The sequence below is a fragment of the Rhipicephalus microplus genome, chromosome 3 (genome assembly GCF_043290135.1).
Source record: "Rhipicephalus microplus isolate Deutch F79 chromosome 3, USDA_Rmic, whole genome shotgun sequence".
Classification (NCBI taxonomy): Eukaryota; Metazoa; Arthropoda; class Arachnida; order Ixodida; family Ixodidae; genus Rhipicephalus; species Rhipicephalus microplus.
In genome coordinates, this window is record NC_134702.1 from 155,288,093 (window position 1) to 155,294,672 (window position 6,580).

Here is a 6,580-nt window from a genome sequence, read left to right on the forward strand (position 1 = left end):
TCTTCGCGAGACTATCAGCATATTCATTTCCCTTTATTCCAATGTGGCTGGGTATCCATTGGAATACGATGTTGTGACCCTGCGCTGAGGCATATTCCACAGTTTCTGCGATACATTGTGGTATTTCACCAATTTTGTAAGGTGATCTCACGTTTCCGATTAGCTGAAGAGCAGGTTTACTATCAGTGCATATCACCCATTTTCGTGGCTTGGGATTCTCGCAGATAAGCTTAACTGCTTCAAAGATAGCCACCAATTCTGCTGTCGTCGATGAAGATTTGAGCGGTACTTTGTACATCTTCTTTTCCTGAATTTCGGGTATAAAGACCGCACAGGCTGACGCTTCTTCTGTGCATGATCCATCTGTATATATCTTCGTTTTTTCATTATGCATTACATGAAGCTGATGAAGTACCAACTGTGCCGCTACTAGAGGTGCCATGGCTGCTTTCTTCTCTATGCCGTCTATTTCACGGATAACGTTGAGAAGTCGCAGCGCCCAAGGTGGTTTTGAAGGTTTCCATTGTTTAAATTCTGGTACTACTGCTTGAAATGATGATATAGTATCCTGTAGTCTCGTTGCCGTTCTTTGTGTTAGTGCACCAGATAAAAAATGACTTTCATGTTGCGTGAAAATTCTAAATAAATTTTGAGATGTTTCTTTAGTTCGAAGTACTGCCAAAGGTGGCTCTCGAGCCTCCGCATACACTAAATCACTGGAAGTTGACCGTGGTAAACCCAGACATACCCTCAAGCTCCTTGCCAATAACAAGTGAAGTCTCCTTTCGGTGGAGGCTGGGAGTCCGTGCAGCAGGGGCAGTGAGTAAGTTACGATGGGGCGTATCCAGGCAACATGTAGGGCTAATAACGACTCTGTAGTACCACCCCATTTGGCCCCGCAGAGATGCCGGAGGATTCGAATGGCCTGATTCACTTTTTGTTCCAGGGACTGGACATGAGGCGACCATGTTAGTCTCCGGTCTAAAATTACTCCCAAGAATTTATGAGTTTTCACCATTTTAATAGGCTGATTTTGCAGAATAATCTGGAAATTTCTAGGTCTTTTTAATGTAAACGGAAGTATGGCTGTTTTGGCCAGACTCAGTGCCACACCTCTTTGTTTTAGAAAATTGTCTACATTATCCAATCCTTCTTGTAGAGTTTGTTGTATATCCAAAAACGATGGACCAGACGTCCATATACTTATATCATCAGCATATACTGAACATCTGATGTTGGGTGGAAGCCCCGCCGCGGTGGTCTAGTGGCTAAGGTACTCGGCTGCTGACCCGCAGGTCGCGGGTTCAAATCCCGGCTGCGGCGGCTGCATTTCCGATGGAGGCGGAAATGTTGTAGGCCCGTGTGCTCAGATTTGGGCGCACGTTAAAGAACCCCAGGTGGTCGAAATTTCCGGAGTCCTCCACTACGGCGTCTCTCACAATCATATGGTGGTTTTGGGACGTTAAGCTCCACAAATCAATCAATGATGTTGGGTGGAAGATTATACGGGAGCTGCGCCATGACTGCATTAAAGAAAGTAGGGCTTAGTACGCTGCCCTGTGGCACTCCTTGGTTGACGACATGATCTGACGTTGGGCCCTCCTGCGTAACTACAAAAATTTTCCTGTGCTTCAGGAAGTCAGCGATCCAACGCAGTATCTTGCCCTTGAATCCCTGTAACGCCAGGCCTTCCAGAACGTGAACGTGACTCACTGTGTCGTATGCTCAGTGGACATCAAGGAATACAGCGACAGTGATGTTTCCTTGCGTTCGTTGGTTTTCCACATCTGTGACCAAATCCAGAATGCAGTCCATTGTGCATCTACCTCTTGTGAAGCTGGCTATGCTTTCTGGTAGTAGTTTTTTCATGTCTTGCCACCATAAAATTCGTTCATTGATCATTTTTTTCATCACTTTTGAAAAACAACTTGTCAAACTAACCGGCCTAAACGAGTCCAACTGCATAGGGCTCTTCCCTGGCTTTAGCAACGGTACTACTTTTGATATCTTCCAACTTTCCGGAACTTTTTCTTTTTGCCAAATTTTATTATAGATGTCCAACAGGTGTAATTTTCCTTTTTTGCACGAATTAGCAAGAGCAGCGTATGTAACTCCATCTGTTCCTGGTGAACTTGTTCGTTTTAGTGAAGACAACACATATTGGAGCTCCTCTGGTGTGAAGCTGTCATCCAGATCTGATGAACTGATCGCAGAGGACTTTGTTACAACCGCCGAAGCTGATTCTGCTGAGGATTTATATTTGCTCGTTTGGGCGGTCTCTCCATTTCTTAGTATAAGATCGCAAAATTCTTCGGCAATCACCCGTTCGCTAACTCCTCGAGACAGCGCTAGAGCCTGTAGTGGTCTCGAGTGGACTACTGGCTGTCGGAGGGCGCGTACCATGTTCCACAGTTGAGTCGCCGAGGTAAATGGGGAAAGTGAGGCACATAAATCTTGCCACCTTTTGGTTGAAAGCTTCTGCAGTTGGTTACGCATTGTAGTGTGTACTTTCTGTGCAACCTTGAAATCTTCTAAATTACCTGACCTGCGATATCTTCTTTCAGATCGGCGTGGTATTGCCAGAAGCCTCTCATACTCAGCGCCAACACCTGAATACCCATCTGGAATTGGTACTGTACGAGTTGCTTTTGTTAGAAAAATTTTTATCTTAGATGCATACGTTTCTGCGTCAGAACAGGGTTCAAGATTTTGTCTCTGTAGTTCTCGAAAGATTGCTCAGTTTGTAATTCTTGTTGTGCGGTTATTTTTTGTTTTCTTAAACTTTGGGTGATATATGAATACTGGCAAATGGTCACTTCCTCTTGTGTCAGCGTCTGCAGTCCAGTCTGCTCCAGCCGCTAATTCAGAGGAGCACACAGTAATGTCTAGTACGCTGCAGTAGTTATGCCCCCGTAGAAACGTTGGAGAACCATCATTTAGTATAGTGTAACCATAATCTTCGCATATTTTTACTATAGCAGATCCCCTTTCACTACAACGCTCACTACCCCACAATTCATGGTGCGCGTTAAAATCACCACATATAATTATGGGATCATGGTCAGATCTACACACTGCAGCCAACTCTGCGTATGAAACGTTTGCTTGAGGGTGCACGTAAACACTAACTACAGTTACAGTAACGTTACCAAACTTCACTTTGCATCTAACAAATTCCGGCGCATCTGTTTTTGAAGTAGCCACTAGTGTCGACGAAATATTGCGTCTCACACACAACATCACTCTGCTTTTTGCAGCAGGACGGTCTGCTTGGTACACCACATAATTGGACAAGCGAAAGTTAGTGGATACTCTTGTTTCGGAAATACACAAAATCGGAAACCCGTGCTGAGCGACGAATTTCCGAAAATCTTCACTCTTATTCTGCAAACCGTTGCAGTTCCACTGGAATATTGCACTTCTTTTGTACCAGTTAGATAGTCCGGTAGCCATGATTACGACAAGAGAAAAAGCTCAACATCTAGCAGCAATTTCACTTCTGATAAAGAACCTGCTTGTGGCAGGGATCGCAGAATTGCTTTGAGAGCCGCAAAGATTATTGGGAAAATGACTTGCTCGCTTCCGGCTGTCTCCGCCGAGATCGCATTTCTCGAAGAAGTTTTACTCAGCAAGCTGCTGTGACCCTTCCCTTTGGTAGTCAGTGGCTCCTTGTCTGTGTCTGGCCTGGTAGAAAGTTCCACTTCAGCATGTTCCTGGGCCCGGACTTCTTTTCCAACGCGATGTTTTGGTGCTGAGCGCTTCAATACTTCCGAGTAAGAGTCGTGGCACCACTGTTTTGCACTTCTTTGTGCCGCAGGAACATCTTCGACTATATGCGCATTGGGTGCTGGACCTTTTTGTATCTTATGGTACCCTTTTACAATTCTCTCTCTTTGTGCCGCTGATGCCAAACGGTTTCGAGAGCAGCCTGAGAACGACGCCGGATGTGGTCCAGCACAGTTTGCACACTTAGGTTGACGCTTCGAGGTGCATTCTTTGTAATCATGTGCGCCCGCACATACCTTGCACCTCTTGGTTCCCCTGCAAGTCTTAGCCTTATGCCCATATCTCTGGCAGTTGTAACACCTTACCGCCGGCTCAATGTATTCCTCGACAGTGTGAACCGTAAAGCCGAGAGCAACTCTTTTTGGCAATGGCATGTCATGTCTAAACTGGAGTATTACATTTCGTATGGGCTGCATTGTGACACTTCCATCTTCATTTCTTACCCATCTATTTGTCGTGTGACCGAGATTACTCCAGCATCTTTAAGATAATCCAGTAGGTCATAATCACTGTATTCGAGTGGAACATCTCTTATCTTTGCTAAGGTCTTCATGTAAGACTGAGGTATCATCACTTGTACAGGCAATCCAGCCAGACTCTTGATCAGCAGTAACTTGTTTGCCGAGTACAAAGACCGTACTCCAACACAAAAACTTCCGTCTCTGTTGATTCTTGATGATTTCACTTTCTCATTGATAGCAGAGATTATCTCAGACGCTATGCGATTGGGATTCACCTTCCACAAGGAGTCCTCGGCAGCGATTGGTCTGAATACCACCGGTATCCCCGTAGCTCTGTTCTTGTGATGGGTGACCACCGTGTAAGCTCCCTCGTCTTCCTTGGGTGCTTCTGTATCCATCTGTGTCATGTCATTAAGGGAGTACGTCGATGTAGCGTCATCGTTGTCAACCTCTTCCTCCTCTGTACGCCTCTTCTTGCACTGCGAGGCCTCGCTGCTCTCTGTAGGGGACGTCAATATTGTTGCTGAGCCTGCAGCAACTTAAAGTCGAGCGGGATGGATAAGTGGTGCTCCTCTTGGCGCTAGCGGCATCTCGTTGTCCCCCATACCCGGGCTTTGCCAGGTATGAGGCACGGGCCCGCTAAGGGGCACCTCTGATCGCGATGCGTAGTGAATCTCCGACTCACCGATGTTTAACTGCCACTCTGGAGACAGTTCACCTACCGCACACACTGTAAAAAGATCCTGAACTCAATATAATAACTGAATTAAGACAGCGAAATGAAGCTTGTCTTGTCTTGTCTCCTAGAAGATTTTGGCTCATACCCACATGGGGGATTGGCCACACTGTACCTCATGATAGATAATTTTTATAACGCTTGCTAAAAAATAAAGAGAAATTAGATAGAAACAATAATAAGGTTCCTTTAAAAAAAACGTGATAAAATTTTAGAAGAATACGATAAAACAGAATATATAAAACGAATTAACAAGAATGAGGAAGGGGAAGAAAGAATTGGATATATCTGGCAGTACCACTAGCAGCGTATCCTTCTGGTTGCCTGAATGAATTTATGTAGCGCTGACAGAATAGCACTGTGGCCCACACCCAACTGACTGGCTCCAAACGATAATACGGTGGATGTATTGACTGGCAATCCGAGCATACCAATCGGTCTTTCAAGAATTATTCGGCGCAGTGAGGCGAAGCGGCGGCATGTGAGAAGAAAGTGATCTATTGTTTCCGGTTCATTGCAAACTACACATAGGTTAGTTAATGAAAATCCTGATTTGTTGAGATAAAAATTTAACAGAGGAATTCTACAGCGAAAGCTTGTGAGGGTCACCTCACATTGACGGGAAAGGCATTTTGCGGTGTTCCATGTGAATTGCAAGTGCCGAAATTCTTCAGATTGTAGAAGCGACGTTTCGTTCATTTTTAAGATTAACAGGCGTTTGAATCGTTCGGCAGTAATAAAAGGAAACTGTGGAGCTACTGGCACCACAGGGAAATTTAAAGATGCCGAAGCGAGCGAATCAGCAATTTCATTTAGTTCAATTCCAGCATGCCCGGGGACCCAAATAAACCGAACTTCTGATAGGCTATGCGGTACGAGAGACCAAAATATCCTGAGAAGAGGAGACTTCTTTGCGGACGTTAGATGTGTACATACAGACAAAGCATCCGAAATAATAATAGCTTTTGATTGCTGATAATTTAGTTTTCGAAGAGCCAATGTAATAGCCAGGAATTCTGCGAGATAAATTGGTGTGAAGTCAGGCAAACGGAGCGCAAAAGACCAATTAAGCTGATGAGAAAAAATACCTACTCCAGCCTTCTGAAGATTTTGCGTTGCGTCCGTCGAAATTACTACGTATTTAGGAAAATGACTTAGATGGTCTTGAAGGAGGCCCTCCAGAACATGCTTTGGAAGTAACTTGGCATTTTTTGGAAAAATATCATCGAAAATTAAGTCAACTGGCACCGAGCATTGGGTTTGGGGAGTTAAATGCCGGAGGGAAACGTGAAGATTTGATAACAGAGACTCGACGAAAATGACTTGGGGTCTTTGATAACGAGACCACGGGCGCTGAAAGAAAGAAACTGGATGTTTGATGAACACTGTCTGAGAACAGAAGAGGGGTGCATCGTAAAGTTTTAAAAATGTTTGCACAGTAAGCTGTCGAAATCTAGCATCAAGTGGAGTAATTCTAGCTTCCAAATAAAGCACGCTATTCGCTACACACCTAGGTAGTCCGAGACACAGCCGCAGAGCTTGCCTTTCTAGCAATATAAGTGGTCTTAATTTGTACTCAGCACTTCCAGAAAACAGA